At 50.6% G+C, this 17,500-nt stretch overlaps 1 non-coding gene across 1 annotated transcript; it reads left to right on the top strand.

Moving 5' to 3' along the window:
- The first annotated feature begins 14,966 nt into the window (after window positions 1–14,966).
- LOC147870406 (small subunit ribosomal RNA) lies at window positions 14,967–16,884 on the top strand. The gene has a single exon (XR_015533444.1). It is a non-coding gene; the product is annotated as a small subunit ribosomal RNA (ribosomal RNA).
- Window positions 16,885–17,500: the final 616 nt, after the last annotated feature.

The following is a 17,500-nucleotide window of genomic DNA, read 5'->3' as shown; positions in this document are numbered from 1 at the left end:
ACAATTAAGCTAGGTTCGAACCCAGGACGGAGTCCGGACCGAGTCCCCGCGATTAAGAACGCGGTCCCCCGCCCGCCCGCCCGCCCGCCCGCCCACACACGCCAGATCTCCGTCCTGCCCCCACCCCCACCCCCGTCCTGACACTACGACCCCGGGTCAAGTGCGGCGTGTCCCGAACCGGCAGGAGGCCTCATACTTGCCGATTGCCGGTTCGGCCGCGCACTCGGACCTGCTCCCAAAGTCCTCCCCATAGTAGGTCTGGACCCCCCTTATCTCAGCATTTGTCTTGCGCGGGCGGAAGGCGATTTTCTCCCCGACGAGAGGCTTGCCGGCCGCCAAGGCCCGGGACGTCTGCGGCAAAAGTCCGACGGCGCGTGGTAGCTCAGAAGGCTGTTTCGGTGAAAGAGTCCTGCGGTAATGGCGCCTTCTTAATAATAGTAACTTGAATAAAAATAACATAAGACAACACGAATAACGGGAGTAGAAGAAGAAGAATTAGGGAGGAAGAAAGCGTAATATAGTGAAGTAGATGGTTTTGTATTCTTATGAGTTGTTTGATTTTGAGTGAGTGAGTGGGATGTGTTGTTTTGGTTGCGTCCTATGTTTTTCTTTTATGGTTCTGTTGTGTCTTATTCTTTTTGTTGTGCCCTCTAATTATTCTTTTTCTGTCTCACTGTGTTGATGTATCGCATTGTTTTGTTGTGTCTTATGTTCTTGTACCTTATTGTAGGTCACTGCCACCGGGGATAAAATCATTTGCAGTCAATAACAAATAATAAAAATAATAATATGGTTAAGTATTTGTAAATCATTAAAATTGGGCTTGCGGTGCCCCGTCTCGAAAGAAATCATCGTATAGCCGTTAACGCATTAAAAGTAAGTCATGTAAGAGACTACGCCTGTGTTTGATGGGTTGTATTGGGACGGTCGCTTCCTGAGGCCAATTCAGACGGCGAGTATAGTTACGGGGCTGCTTCGAAGCACGAGACCGTGCCGTGATAGCGCCTTCCTAAGAATAAGAAATAGAACGAATATAACTTCAGCGGCTAAGTCCGAAATATTCCAAAATGCAGTAAAATATTCTTAATTGAAAAAAAATGGGCTTGCTGTGCACAATAATGCCGTTAATTGTCTAAAAATAAATTTCCGAAATTTAACTCAAAAGTCATGGCTCTGCGGCTATGTCCCGTGGTGCTTGGAACTTGAAATCAGTTCTGCGGCTATGTCCGACCGTGCGTGTTAGTTGAGTCGCTTCAGCGGCTAAGTCCGAAAATTTCCAAAATGCAGAAAAATATACATAATTAAAGAAAGTTGGCCTTGCTGTGCTTAATAATATCGTTAATAGATTAAAAATAAATTTCCGCTGTGTTAGGTGGGCCTTACTTGGACGGTACGAATTCTGCGGCTATGTCCCGTGGTGCGTGGTACTTGAAACCAGTTCTGCGGCTATGTCCGACCGTGCGTGTTAGTTGAGTCGCTTCAGCGGCTAAGTCCAAAAAATTTCCAAAATGCAGAAAAATACACATAATTGAAGAAAATTGGGCTTGCTGTGCTTAATAAAATCGTTAATAGATTAAAAATAAATTACCGCTGTGTTAGGTGGGCCTTACTTGGACGGTACGAATTCTGCGGCTATGTCCCGTGGTGCGTGGTACTTGAAATCAGTTCTGCGGCTATGTCCCACCGTGCGTGTTACTTGAGTCGCTTCAGCGGCTAAGTCCGAAAATTTCCAAAATGCAGAAAAATATACATAATTGAAGAAAGTTGGCCTTGCTGTGCTTAATAATATCGTTAATAGATTAAAAATAAATTTCCGCTGTGTTAGGTGGGCCTTACTTGGACGGTACGAATTCTGCGGCTATGTCCCGTGGTGCGTGGTACTTGAAACCAGTTCTGCGGCTATGTCCGACCGTGCGTGTTAGTTGAGTCGCTTCAGCGGCTAAGTCCAAAAAATTTCCAAAATGCAGAAAAATACACATAATTGAAGAAAATTGGGCTTGCTGTGCTTAATAAAATCGTTAATAGATTAAAAATAAATTACCGCTGTGTTAGGTGGGCCTTACTTGGACGGTACGAATTCTGCGGCTATGTCCCGTGGTGCGTGGTACTTGAAATCAGTTCTGCGGCTATGTCCCACCGTGCGTGTTACTTGAGTCGCTTCAGCGGCTAAGTCCGAAAATTTCCAAAATGCAGAAAAATATTCATAATTGAAGAAAGTTGGCCTTGCTGTGCATAGTAATGCCGTTAATTGACTAAAAATAAATTTCCGCTGTGTTAGCTGGGCCTTACTTGGACGGTACGAATTCTGCGGCTATGTCCCGTGGTGCGTGGTACTTGAAACCAGTTCTGCGGCTATGTCCGACCGTGCGTGTTAGTTGAGTCGCTTCAGCGGCTAAGTCCAAAAAATTTCCAAAATGCAGAAAAATACACATAATTGAAGAAAATTGGGCTTGCTGTGCATAGTAATGCCGTTAATTGACTAAAAATAAATTTCCGCTGTGTTAGCTGGGCCTTACTTGGACGGTACGAATTCTGCGGCTATGTCCCGTGGTGCGTGGTACTTGAAACCAGTTCTGCGGCTATGTCCGACCGTGCGTGTTAGTTGAGTCGCTTCAGCGGCTAAGTCCAAAAAATTTCCAAAATGCAGAAAAATACACATAATTGAAGAAAATTGGGCTTGCTGTGCATAGTAATGCCGTTAATTGACTAAAAATAAATTTCCGCTGTGTTAGGTGGGCCTTACTTGGACGGTACGAATTCTGCGGCTATGTCCCGTGGTGCGTGGTACTTGAAACCAGTTCTGCGGCTATGTCCCACCGTGCGTGTTACTTGAGTCGCTTCAGCGGCTAAGTCCGAAAATTTCCAAAATGCAGAAAAATATACATAATTGAAGAAAGTTGGCCTTGCTGTGCTTAATAATATCGTTAATAGATTAAAAATAAATTTCCGCTGTGTTAGCTGGGCCTTACTTGGACGGTACGAATTCTGCGGCTATGTCCCGTGGTGCGTGGTACTTGAAACCAGTTCTGCGGCTATGTCCGACCGTGCGTGTTAGTTGAGTCGCTTCAGCGGCTAAGTCCAAAAAATTTCCAAAATGCAGAAAAATACACATAATTGAAGAAAATTGGGCTTGCTGTGCTTAATAAAATCGTTAATAGATTAAAAATAAATTACCGCTGTGTTAGGTGGGCCTTACTTGGACGGTACGAATTCTGCGGCTATGTCCCGTGGTGCGTGGTACTTGAAATCAGTTCTGCGGCTATGTCCCACCGTGCGTGTTACTTGAGTCGCTTCAGCGGCTAAGTCCGAAAATTTCCAAAATGCAGAAAAATATTCATAATTGAAGAAAGTTGGCCTTGCTGTGCATAGTAATGCCGTTAATTGACTAAAAATAAATTTCCGCTGTGTTAGCTGGGCCTTACTTGGACGGTACGAATTCTGCGGCTATGTCCCGTGGTGCGTGGTACTTGAAACCAGTTCTGCGGCTATGTCCGACCGTGCGTGTTAGTTGAGTCGCTTCAGCGGCTAAGTCCAAAAAATTTCCAAAATGCAGAAAAATACACATAATTGAAGAAAATTGGGCTTGCTGTGCATAGTAATGCCGTTAATTGACTAAAAATAAATTTCCGCTGTGTTAGCTGGGCCTTACTTGGACGGTACGAATTCTGCGGCTATGTCCCGTGGTGCGTGGTACTTGAAACCAGTTCTGCGGCTATGTCCGACCGTGCGTGTTAGTTGAGTCGCTTCAGCGGCTAAGTCCAAAAAATTTCCAAAATGCAGAAAAATACACATAATTGAAGAAAATTGGGCTTGCTGTGCATAGTAATGCCGTTAATTGACTAAAAATAAATTTCCGCTGTGTTAGGTGGGCCTTACTTGGACGGTACGAATTCTGCGGCTATGTCCCGTGGTGCGTGGTACTTGAAACCAGTTCTGCGGCTATGTCCCACCGTGCGTGTTACTTGAGTCGCTTCAGCGGCTAAGTCCGAAAATTTCCAAAATGCAGAAAAATATACATAATTGAAGAAAGTTGGCCTTGCTGTGCTTAATAATATCGTTAATAGATTAAAAATAAATTTCCGCTGTGTTAGCTGGGCCTTACTTGGACGGTACGAATTCTGCGGCTATGTCCCGTGGTGCGTGGTACTTGAAACCAGTTCTGCGGCTATGTCCGACCGTGCGTGTTAGTTGAGTCGCTCCAGCGGCTAAGTCCGAAACAAAACATAATGTAGTCGAATATCCATAATTGAAGAAAATTGGGCTTGCTGTGTGCATCATAATGCCGTTAATTGACTAAAAATAAATTTCCGCTGTTTTACTCGGACGTCGGGGTTCTGCGGCTATGTCCCAAGGCGCGTGGTACGTGAAAGGGGTCTAGCTCTGCGGCTAAGTCCCACCGTGCGTGGTACTTGAATGGTCGTTCCAGCGGCTAAGTCCCACGGTGCGTGGTAGTTGCTGGATGGCGCGTGGTAGGTGTTGGCCGGCCTCGGCGGCCACTTAAGAGAGTCAAAACTATAGATCTTCGCTGCCACTCACCCGCGGGGGCTGGGGAATCCCTCCAGCCCGCCAGCGCCCCTCCCCCGCGGGGGGGTGGGGGGGCCGGAGTGACTTCGCGGGGTCTCGAAGCCGGGACCGTAGCGCACGCCCTGAGCGGAACAGGGCACGCCGCTGGCGGGGTTCGAACCCAGGACCTTCTTCGGCCATGCAGCAGCGACCCGATTTCTTGGTGTAGGGCGCCGTGGAGGCACGCGGCGTCCCAGAATCCCCGAAGCGAGGTTCGAACCCAGGAACGTCATAGGCCCCTCGCGGCTGCAGCAGCGACGAGCTTGCGTGGCGTAGGGCGCCGTGGTGGCAGGCGAGCATCGAACCGAGGACTGAGTCCTCGAGGCTGGCCGGAGAACACAGGAGCGTCGTCATCGTCCTCGCGGCGGCGGCGTAGGGCGCCGTGGTGGCCCGCGGCATCTCAGGTGGGCCTAAAACAATTAAGCTAGGTTCGAACCCAGGACGGAGTCCGGACCGAGTCCCCGCGATTAAGAACGCGGTCCCCCGCCCGCCCGCCCGCCCGCCCGCCCACACACGCCAGATCTCCGTCCTGCCCCCACCCCCACCCCCGTCCTGACACTACGACCCCGGGTCAAGTGCGGCGTGTCCCGAACCGGCAGGAGGCCTCATACTTGCCGATTGCCGGTTCGGCCGCGCACTCGGACCTGCTCCCAAAGTCCTCCCCATAGTAGGTCTGGACCCCCCTTATCTCAGCATTTGTCTTGCGCGGGCGGAAGGCGATTTTCTCCCCGACGAGAGGCTTGCCGGCCGCCAAGGCCCGGGACGTCTGCGGCAAAAGTCCGACGGCGCGTGGTAGCTCAGAAGGCTGTTTCGGTGAAAGAGTCCTGCGGTAATGGCGCCTTCTTAATAATAGTAACTTGAATAAAAATAACATAAGACAACACGAATAACGGGAGTAGAAGAAGAAGAATTAGGGAGGAAGAAAGCGTAATATAGTGAAGTAGATGGTTTTGTATTCTTATGAGTTGTTTGATTTTGAGTGAGTGAGTGGGATGTGTTGTTTTGGTTGCGTCCTATGTTTTTCTTTTATGGTTCTGTTGTGTCTTATTCTTTTTGTTGTGCCCTCTAATTATTCTTTTTCTGTCTCACTGTGTTGATGTATCGCATTGTTTTGTTGTGTCTTATGTTCTTGTACCTTATTGTAGGTCACTGCCACCGGGGATAAAATCATTTGCAGTCAATAACAAATAATAAAAATAATAATATGGTTAAGTATTTGTAAATCATTAAAATTGGGCTTGCGGTGCCCCGTCTCGAAAGAAATCATCGTATAGCCGTTAACGCATTAAAAGTAAGTCATGTAAGAGACTACGCCTGTGTTTGATGGGTTGTATTGGGACGGTCGCTTCCTGAGGCCAATTCAGACGGCGAGTATAGTTACGGGGCTGCTTCGAAGCACGAGACCGTGCCGTGATAGCGCCTTCCTAAGAATAAGAAATAGAACGAATATAACTTCAGCGGCTAAGTCCGAAATATTCCAAAATGCAGTAAAATATTCTTAATTGAAAAAAAATGGGCTTGCTGTGCACAATAATGCCGTTAATTGTCTAAAAATAAATTTCCGAAATTTAACTCAAAAGTCATGGCTCTGCGGCTATGTCCCGTGGTGCTTGGAACTTGAAATCAGTTCTGCGGCTATGTCCGACCGTGCGTGTTAGTTGAGTCGCTTCAGCGGCTAAGTCCGAAAATTTCCAAAATGCAGAAAAATATACATAATTAAAGAAAGTTGGCCTTGCTGTGCTTAATAATATCGTTAATAGATTAAAAATAAATTTCCGCTGTGTTAGGTGGGCCTTACTTGGACGGTACGAATTCTGCGGCTATGTCCCGTGGTGCGTGGTACTTGAAACCAGTTCTGCGGCTATGTCCGACCGTGCGTGTTAGTTGAGTCGCTTCAGCGGCTAAGTCCAAAAAATTTCCAAAATGCAGAAAAATACACATAATTGAAGAAAATTGGGCTTGCTGTGCTTAATAAAATCGTTAATAGATTAAAAATAAATTACCGCTGTGTTAGGTGGGCCTTACTTGGACGGTACGAATTCTGCGGCTATGTCCCGTGGTGCGTGGTACTTGAAATCAGTTCTGCGGCTATGTCCCACCGTGCGTGTTACTTGAGTCGCTTCAGCGGCTAAGTCCGAAAATTTCCAAAATGCAGAAAAATATACATAATTGAAGAAAGTTGGCCTTGCTGTGCTTAATAATATCGTTAATAGATTAAAAATAAATTTCCGCTGTGTTAGGTGGGCCTTACTTGGACGGTACGAATTCTGCGGCTATGTCCCGTGGTGCGTGGTACTTGAAACCAGTTCTGCGGCTATGTCCGACCGTGCGTGTTAGTTGAGTCGCTTCAGCGGCTAAGTCCAAAAAATTTCCAAAATGCAGAAAAATACACATAATTGAAGAAAATTGGGCTTGCTGTGCTTAATAAAATCGTTAATAGATTAAAAATAAATTACCGCTGTGTTAGGTGGGCCTTACTTGGACGGTACGAATTCTGCGGCTATGTCCCGTGGTGCGTGGTACTTGAAATCAGTTCTGCGGCTATGTCCCACCGTGCGTGTTACTTGAGTCGCTTCAGCGGCTAAGTCCGAAAATTTCCAAAATGCAGAAAAATATTCATAATTGAAGAAAGTTGGCCTTGCTGTGCATAGTAATGCCGTTAATTGACTAAAAATAAATTTCCGCTGTGTTAGCTGGGCCTTACTTGGACGGTACGAATTCTGCGGCTATGTCCCGTGGTGCGTGGTACTTGAAACCAGTTCTGCGGCTATGTCCGACCGTGCGTGTTAGTTGAGTCGCTTCAGCGGCTAAGTCCAAAAAATTTCCAAAATGCAGAAAAATACACATAATTGAAGAAAATTGGGCTTGCTGTGCATAGTAATGCCGTTAATTGACTAAAAATAAATTTCCGCTGTGTTAGCTGGGCCTTACTTGGACGGTACGAATTCTGCGGCTATGTCCCGTGGTGCGTGGTACTTGAAACCAGTTCTGCGGCTATGTCCGACCGTGCGTGTTAGTTGAGTCGCTTCAGCGGCTAAGTCCAAAAAATTTCCAAAATGCAGAAAAATACACATAATTGAAGAAAATTGGGCTTGCTGTGCATAGTAATGCCGTTAATTGACTAAAAATAAATTTCCGCTGTGTTAGGTGGGCCTTACTTGGACGGTACGAATTCTGCGGCTATGTCCCGTGGTGCGTGGTACTTGAAACCAGTTCTGCGGCTATGTCCCACCGTGCGTGTTACTTGAGTCGCTTCAGCGGCTAAGTCCGAAAATTTCCAAAATGCAGAAAAATATACATAATTGAAGAAAGTTGGCCTTGCTGTGCTTAATAATATCGTTAATAGATTAAAAATAAATTTCCGCTGTGTTAGCTGGGCCTTACTTGGACGGTACGAATTCTGCGGCTATGTCCCGTGGTGCGTGGTACTTGAAACCAGTTCTGCGGCTATGTCCGACCGTGCGTGTTAGTTGAGTCGCTTCAGCGGCTAAGTCCAAAAAATTTCCAAAATGCAGAAAAATACACATAATTGAAGAAAATTGGGCTTGCTGTGCTTAATAAAATCGTTAATAGATTAAAAATAAATTACCGCTGTGTTAGGTGGGCCTTACTTGGACGGTACGAATTCTGCGGCTATGTCCCGTGGTGCGTGGTACTTGAAATCAGTTCTGCGGCTATGTCCCACCGTGCGTGTTACTTGAGTCGCTTCAGCGGCTAAGTCCGAAAATTTCCAAAATGCAGAAAAATATTCATAATTGAAGAAAGTTGGCCTTGCTGTGCATAGTAATGCCGTTAATTGACTAAAAATAAATTTCCGCTGTGTTAGCTGGGCCTTACTTGGACGGTACGAATTCTGCGGCTATGTCCCGTGGTGCGTGGTACTTGAAACCAGTTCTGCGGCTATGTCCGACCGTGCGTGTTAGTTGAGTCGCTTCAGCGGCTAAGTCCAAAAAATTTCCAAAATGCAGAAAAATACACATAATTGAAGAAAATTGGGCTTGCTGTGCATAGTAATGCCGTTAATTGACTAAAAATAAATTTCCGCTGTGTTAGCTGGGCCTTACTTGGACGGTACGAATTCTGCGGCTATGTCCCGTGGTGCGTGGTACTTGAAACCAGTTCTGCGGCTATGTCCGACCGTGCGTGTTAGTTGAGTCGCTTCAGCGGCTAAGTCCAAAAAATTTCCAAAATGCAGAAAAATACACATAATTGAAGAAAATTGGGCTTGCTGTGCATAGTAATGCCGTTAATTGACTAAAAATAAATTTCCGCTGTGTTAGGTGGGCCTTACTTGGACGGTACGAATTCTGCGGCTATGTCCCGTGGTGCGTGGTACTTGAAACCAGTTCTGCGGCTATGTCCCACCGTGCGTGTTACTTGAGTCGCTTCAGCGGCTAAGTCCGAAAATTTCCAAAATGCAGAAAAATATACATAATTGAAGAAAGTTGGCCTTGCTGTGCTTAATAATATCGTTAATAGATTAAAAATAAATTTCCGCTGTGTTAGCTGGGCCTTACTTGGACGGTACGAATTCTGCGGCTATGTCCCGTGGTGCGTGGTACTTGAAACCAGTTCTGCGGCTATGTCCGACCGTGCGTGTTAGTTGAGTCGCTTCAGCGGCTAAGTCCAAAAAATTTCCAAAATGCAGAAAAATACACATAATTGAAGAAAATTGGGCTTGCTGTGCTTAATAAAATCGTTAATAGATTAAAAATAAATTACCGCTGTGTTAGGTGGGCCTTACTTGGACGGTACGAATTCTGCGGCTATGTCCCGTGGTGCGTGGTACTTGAAACCAGTTCTGCGGCTATGTCCGACCGTGCGTGTTAGTTGAGTCGCTTCAGCGGCTAAGTCCAAAAAATTTCCAAAATGCAGAAAAATACACATAATTGAAGAAAATTGGGCTTGCTGTGCATAGTAATGCCGTTAATTGACTAAAAATAAATTTCCGCTGTGTTAGCTGGGCCTTACTTGGACGGTACGAATTCTGCGGCTATGTCCCGTGGTGCGTGGTACTTGAAACCAGTTCTGCGGCTATGTCCGACCGTGCGTGTTAGTTGAGTCGCTTCAGCGGCTAAGTCCGAAAATTTCCAAAATGCAGAAAAATATTCATAATTGAAGAAAGTTGGCCTTGCTGTGCATAGTAATGCCGTTAATTGACTAAAAATAAATTTCCGCTGTGTTAGCTGGGCCTTACTTGGACGGTACGAATTCTGCGGCTATGTCCCGTGGTGCGTGGTACTTGAAACCAGTTCTGCGGCTATGTCCGACCGTGCGTGTTAGTTGAGTCGCTTCAGCGGCTAAGTCCAAAAAATTTCCAAAATGCAGAAAAATACACATAATTGAAGAAAATTGGGCTTGCTGTGCATAGTAATGCCGTTAATTGACTAAAAATAAATTTCCGCTGTGTTAGGTGGGCCTTACTTGGACGGTACGAATTCTGCGGCTATGTCCCGTGGTGCGTGGTACTTGAAACCAGTTCTGCGGCTATGTCCCACCGTGCGTGTTACTTGAGTCGCTTCAGCGGCTAAGTCCGAAAATTTCCAAAATGCAGAAAAATATACATAATTGAAGAAAGTTGGCCTTGCTGTGCTTAATAATATCGTTAATAGATTAAAAATAAATTTCCGCTGTGTTAGGTGGGCCTTACTTGGACGGTACGAATTCTGCGGCTATGTCCCGTGGTGCGTGGTACTTGAAACCAGTTCTGCGGCTATGTCCGACCGTGCGTGTTAGTTGAGTCGCTTCAGCGGCTAAGTCCAAAAAATTTCCAAAATGCAGAAAAATACACATAATTGAAGAAAATTGGGCTTGCTGTGCATAGTAATGCCGTTAATTGACTAAAAATAAATTTCCGCTGTGTTAGCTGGGCCTTACTTGGACGGTACGAATTCTGCGGCTATGTCCCGTGGTGCGTGGTACTTGAAACCAGTTCTGCGGCTATGTCCCACCGTGCGTGTTACTTGAGTCGCTTCAGCGGCTAAGTCCGAAAATTTCCAAAATGCAGAAAAATATACATAATTGAAGAAAGTTGGCCTTGCTGTGCTTAATAATATCGTTAATAGATTAAAAATAAATTTCCGCTGTGTTAGGTGGGCCTTACTTGGACGGTACGAATTCTGCGGCTATGTCCCGTGGTGCGTGGTACTTGAAACCAGTTCTGCGGCTATGTCCGACCGTGCGTGTTAGTTGAGTCGCTTCAGCGGCTAAGTCCAAAAAATTTCCAAAATGCAGAAAAATACACATAATTGAAGAAAATTGGGCTTGCTGTGCATAGTAATGCCGTTAATTGACTAAAAATAAATTTCCGCTGTGTTAGCTGGGCCTTACTTGGACGGTACGAATTCTGCGGCTATGTCCCGTGGTGCGTGGTACTTGAAACCAGTTCTGCGGCTATGTCCCACCGTGCGTGTTACTTGAGTCGCTTCAGCGGCTAAGTCCGAAAATTTCTAAAGTGCAGAAAAATATTAAATAAAGCGGTTATATAAGTAAGTATGTGTATGTATTCTAACATATACAAAATTTAGTATGATCGGAAATGATTAAGGAAGAGAAAAACTTAATTAAAATTTCTGGCGGCAGCCGAAGGGCCATCCGCCGGTGTCCGCGGCTCTGCCTCTTCCGTGACTGACGAATGCTGAGATAAGGGGGGTCCAGACTATAGTATATGAGCTTGGCGAGCGAGGCTCTCCTCGAGCAGGGGGAAGTCTGAGATTGGACTACCGGCCGCCGGGGACACTGTCGCCGGCAGGCCATTCGCGCTTCCGCCCCGCGTTGGCTGAGGCAGTTTAGGGCAAGAGTGGCACAAGTGCACCGACCGCCGTGTCCTTTGGGGTCGGCGCCCGTCACCCCGCTCAGTGGCCGGCGAAGACCGGCCGAGTCTCGGGTTCGAGTCGGCACAGGACACTGAGTGCAAGAGTGACACAAGTAACGGCGTTCACGGGCGGCCTCTGGGAGATTGCCCTCAGTACCACCGGGCAACGCGGGGGACTGCAGGCCTCGACCCGCGCCGCTCGATCCCCGTTTAGGGCAAGAGTGGCACAAGTGCACCGACCGCCGTGTCCTTTGGGGTCGGCGCCCGTCACCCCGCTCAGTGGCCGGCGAAGACTGGTCGAGTCTCGGGTTCGAGTCGGCACTCGAGCCTGAGTGCAAGAGTGGCACAAGTGATGGTCTTCACGGGCGGCCTCTGGGAAGCTGCCCCTAGTACCAGCGGACAACAGCGAGGGACTGCAGGCCTCGGCCCGCGCTACTTGCGACCGTTTAGGGCAAGAGGGGCACAAGTGTATCGACCGCCGTGTAATTTGTGGTCAACCCGCGCTGTTGCCTGCGAAGACCGGCCGAGTCTCGGGTTCGAGTCGGCACAGGGCACTGAGTGCAAGAGTGACACAAGTAACGGCCTTCACGGGCGGCCTCTGGGAGATTGCCCTCAGTACCACCGGGCAACGCGGGGGACTGCAGGCCTCGTCCCGCGCCGCTCGATCCCCGTTTAGGGCAAGAGTGGCACATGTGCACCGATCGCCGTCTTCAACGGGGTCGGCGCCCGTCAACCCGCGCAGTGGCCGGCGGAGGCTCCGGTTCGAGTCGGCACTCGATTCCGAGTGCAAGAGTGGCACACGTGACGGCCTTCACGGGCGGCCTCTGGGAAGCTGCACTTAGTACCAGCGGACAACCGCGGGGGAATGCTTTCCTCGGCCCGGTGTACTTGCAACCGTTTAGTGCAAGTGGGGCACAAATGCACCGACCGCCGAGTCCATCGGGGTTGGCGCACGTCAACACGCGCGGTGTCCGGCGGAGGCTCGGGCTCGAGTCGGCCCTCGACTACGAGTGCAAGAGTGGCACATGTGACGGCCTTTACAGGTGGCTTCTGTGAGCCGGCCCTTAGTACCAGCGTGCATCCGCGGGAGACTGAAGACCTCTCCCCGCGCTGCTCGAACCCCGTTTAGGGCAAGAGGGGCACATGTGCACCGATCGCCGTCTTCATCGGGGACGGCGCCCGTCAACCCACGCAGTGGCCGGCGGAGGCTCCGGTTCGAGTCGGCACTCGATTCCGAGTGCAAGAGCGGCACACGTGACGGCCTTCACGGGCGGCCTCTGGGAAGCTGCACTTAGAACCAGCGCGCATCCGCCGGGGGACTGCTGGCCTCGGCCCGCTCTACTTGCAACCGTTTAGGGCAAGTGGAGCACAAGTGCACCGACCGCCGTGTCCATCGGGGTTGGCGCACGTCATCACGCGCGGTGTCCGGCGGAGACTCGGGCTCGAGTCGGCACTCATCTACGAGTGCAAGAGTGGCACATGTGAAGGCCTTAACGGGCGGCCTCTGGGAAGCTGCACTTAGAACGAGCGCGCATCCGCCGGGGACTGAATTCCTCTCCCCGCGCTGCTCGAACCCCGTTTAGGGCATGGGGGGCACATGTGCACCGATCGCCGTCTTCATCGGGGTCGGCGCCCGTCAACCCACGCAGTGGCCGGCGGAGGCTCCGGTTCGAGTCGGCACTCGATTCCGAGTGCAAGAGTGGCACAAGTGATGGCCTTCACGGGCGGCCTCTCGGAAGCTGCACTTAGAACGAGCGCGCATCCGCCGGGGACTGAATTCCTCTCCCCGCGCTGCTCGAACCCCGTTTAGGGCAAGAGGGGCACAAGTGTACAGAAGTCCGTCTCCTGGGGAATCGCGTGCTCGGCTGCCCTCAATGGACAGGCAGAAGCAGGGGTCTGCTCGTAGGTGACTCGGCACTCGAGTGCAAGATTGGCGCAAGTGACGACTTCTCGTGCGGTCACGGTGAGGCTGCCGGCGGTGTCTCTGGCTTCTGCCGCATATATATTCCCGTCCGTGCCCTCCACGTCTTCAGATTTCAAAGTCCCATCCGTGCGTGTTAGGTAGGCCGATTTTAGGGGACCTGCCGCTCGCATTCGGCCGGGTCGCGCTCTCTGAGGCTCAGACGTTACGAGTCTCCCCTGAAAACGCCGCGCTGGCACCTTATTTTGTAGGAAAATTTCACACTTCCTCTAGTTGAACTAACGGATGCGTCGCTGATAAATTGGACCTTTTTCCGCATAAGACGATTCCTGAGCCTTGGGTGGTGTCTGGATACATCAGGAGGACACAACTGACGGAAGAAAAGCCCGGGTCCGTCCTCCGCCCGGCAGGGGAACGATTTTACGAAAAAGGCCGGCTTCGTTCCCCTTCCCGGCAAGCAGCAGGTGGACGATTTTACGAGAAAGACCGGGTTCGTCCACCTTCCCGGCAAGCAACAGGGGAACGATTTTACGAAGAAGGCCGGCTTCGTTCCCCTTTCCGGCAAGCAACAGGAGGACGATTTGACGTTAAAGACCGGGTTCGTCCTCCTTCCCGGCAAGCGACAGGGGAACGATTTTACGAAAAAGGCCGGCTTCGTTCCCCTTCCCGGCAAGCAGCAGGTGGACGATTTGACGATAAAGACCGGGTTCGTCCACCTTCCCGGCAAGCAACAGGGGAACGATTTTACGAAAAAGACCGGCTTCGTTCCCCTTCCCGGCAAGCAGCAGGTGGACGATTTTACGAGAGAGACCGGGTTCGTCCACCTTCCCGGCAAGCAACAGGGGAACGATTTTACGAAAAAGGCCGGCTTCGTTCCCCTTTCCGGCAAGCAACAGGAGGACGATTTGACGATAAAGACCGGGTTCGTCCTCCTTCCCGGCAAGCAACAGGGGAACGATTTTACGAAAAAGGCCGGCTTCGTTCCCCTTCCCGGCAACCAGCAGGTGGACGATTTGACGATAAAGACCGGGTTCGTCCACCTTCCCGGCAAGCAACAGGGGAACGATTTTACGAAAAAGACCGGCTTCGTTCCCCTTCCCGGCAAGCAGCAGGTGGACGATTTTACGAGAGAGACCGGGTTCGTCCACCTTCCCGGCAAGCAACAGGGGAACGATTTTACGAAAAAGGCCGGCTTCGTTCCCCTTTCCGGCAAGCAACAGGAGGACGATTTGACGATAAAGACCGGGTTCGTCCTCCTTCCCGGCAAGCAACAGGGGAACGATTTTACGAAAAAGGCCGGCTTCGTTCCCCTTCCCGGCAAACCCTTCGCCACCGCGATGCCGCGGCCCTCTGTCCCCCGGACACGGTCTATAGGCGGCGTATCGTGGACACACTGCAACCGACTCACTCGTAGTCCGGGCGCGTGCTAGACTCGCGATGCCAAACGGCGCTTCGGCGCTTATGCATGTCGAGTGAAGAGAGGGAAGGGTGCCCTAATGGCACCACGGTTCTGGGGGCGCTCACGTGGCGTCCCCCTAACGGCACGAAGTGGCCCCTGCTCGCAGGGGCGCACGGAGTGCGAGCGTTGAAGTATGAACTGGACCCCCTCGCCGGACCCATCCGGGACCGCGTGGAGGGGGAGAAACGAGCTCCAAGTGAGTCTTCGGTTCCCTGGTTGATCCTGCCAGTAGTCATATGCTTGTCTCAAAGATTAAGCCATGCATGTCTCAGTGCAAGCCAAATTAAGGTGAAACCGCGAATGGCTCATTAAATCAGTTATGGTTCCTTAGATGGTGGACAGTTACTTGGATAACTGTGGTAATTCTAGAGCTAATACATGCAACCGAGTCCCGACCGGAGACGGTCGGGACGCTTTTATTAGATCAAAACCAATCGGTCGCTCACGCGGCCGTTTGCCTTGGTGACTCTGAATAAATGGAGGCGGATCGCACGGTCTACGAACCGGCGACGCATCTTTCAAATGTCTGCCTTATCAACTGTCGATGGTAGGCTCTGCGCCTACCATGGTTGTAACGGGTAACGGGGAATCAGGGTTCGATTCCGGAGAGGGAGCCTGAGAAACGGCTACCACATCCAAGGAAGGCAGCAGGCGCGCAAATTACCCACTCCCGGCACGGGGAGGTAGTGACGAAAAATAACGATACGGGACTCATCCGAGGCCCCGTAATCGGAATGAGTACACTCTAAAGACTTTAACGAGTATCCATTGGAGGGCAAGTCTGGTGCCAGCAGCCGCGGTAATTCCAGCTCCAATAGCGTATATTAAAGCTGTTGCGGTTAAAAAGCTCGTAGTCGGACTTGTGTCCCACGCTGCCGGTTCACCGCCCGTCGGTGTCTAACTGGCACGCACGTGCGGACGTCCTGCCGGTGGCCCGAGCCGGCGCCCGCGGGCGATGGGGGCGGCGACGCTCCCACGCCTCGGGTCGTCTCGGGGAGGGCCTACACAATCCCGTCGCGGTGCTCTTGACCGAGTGTCACGATGGGCCGGCACTTTTACTTTGAACAAATTAGAGTGCTTAAAGCAGGCAGCAGCCGCCTGAATACCGAGTGCATGGAATAATGGAATAGGACCTCGGTTCTATTTTGTTGGTTTTCGGAAGCCCCGAGGTAATGATCAAAAGGGACAGACGGGGGCATTCGTATTGCGACGTTAGAGGTGAAATTCTTGGATCGTCGCAAGACGGACAGAAGCGAAAGCATTTGCCAAGAATGTTTTCTCTGATCAAGAACGAAAGTTAGAGGTTCGAAGGCGATCAGATACCGCCCTAGTTCTAACCATAAACGATGCCAGCCAGCAATCCGCCGAAGTTCCTCCGATGACTCGGCGGGCGGCTTCCGGGAAACCAAAGCTTTTGGGTTCCGGGGGAAGTATGGTTGCAAAGCTGAAACTTAAAGGAATTGACGGAAGGGCACCACCAGGAGTGGAGCCTGCGGCTTAATTTGACTCAACACGGGAAACCTCACCAGGCCCAGACACCGGGAGGATTGACAGATTGAGAGCTCTTTCTTGATTCGGTGGGTGGTGGTGCATGGCCGTTCTTAGTTGGTGGAGCGATTTGTCTGGTTAATTCCGATAACGAACGAGACTCTAGCCTGCTAAATAGTCGCATCCGGTATCCTCTGTGCTACCGGCGACTCCTAATCTTCTTAGAGGGACAGGCGGCTTCTAGCCGCACGAGATTGAGCAATAACAGGTCTGTGATGCCCTTAGATGTTCTGGGCCGCACGCGCGCTACACTGAAGGAATCAGCGTGTCCTCCCTGGCCGAAAGGTCCGGGTAACCCGCTGAACCTCCTTCGTGCTAGGGATTGGGGCTTGCAATTGTTCCCCATGAACGAGGAATTCCCAGTAAGCGCGAGTCATAAGCTCGCGTTGATTACGTCCCTGCCCTTTGTACACACCGCCCGTCGCTACTACCGATTGAATGATTTAGTGAGGTCTTCGGACCGGTGGGCGCGGGGTTTCGGCCCTTCGATTCCACCGGGAAGATGCCCGAACTTGATCATTTAGAGGAAGTAAAAGTCGTAACAAGGTTTCCGTAGGTGAACCTGCGGAAGGATCATTAACGGCACCGAGAGTGACCGAACAGAGAAGGAAGGCATTAAGAAACCGAGGACGGTTGCTGGCTCTGGGGGAGTGCGTAATCTCGCTTGCGAGTGGACCGCCTTCTCGTGGAAGTACCCGTGTCTGGTCATTCATGATAATACAACCTCTACTGATGACTGAAAAATAGATGACGTCAACCTGAGGGGGGACCGGTCGGCGAAAGTCGCACCGACTCCCCCCGCATGAGGGGGAAGACGCATCATAATATGTGACCACTACTGATGACTGAAAAATAGATGACGTCAACCTGAGGGGGGACCGGTCGGCGAAAGTCGCACCGTCTCCCCCCGAATGAGGGGAAGACGCATCAAAAATTAATAAAAGGAAGGCATTAAGAATGAACCAGATGAACGGGGCTCTGCGGAAGGCGTAATCTCGCCTGTGATTGGACCGGCTCTTCCTGGCAGCGGCCGGATCTCGGAGATAACGTCGTCGGCCTGAGGTGTCCAGGTCGGCGAAGTAATCCCCCGGAGGGGGACGGCAAGACCGTCCCGCCTCGAGGTGGGAAGTAGGAGCGAAAGATGGTGAGTGGGTGCCGGCGGCACGCGGGCTCCGAGGATCCTCAGGGATCCAAG

The sequence above is a fragment of the Zootermopsis nevadensis genome, unplaced genomic scaffold (genome assembly GCF_977971745.1).
Source record: "Zootermopsis nevadensis isolate Lab colony 2312 unplaced genomic scaffold, Znev_1.0 Znev_ptg000257l, whole genome shotgun sequence".
NCBI lineage: Eukaryota > Metazoa > Arthropoda > Insecta > Blattodea > Termopsidae > Zootermopsis > Zootermopsis nevadensis.
Note: the sequence above shows the minus strand (reverse complement) of the source record. Positions and strands in the feature narration are given on the sequence as shown.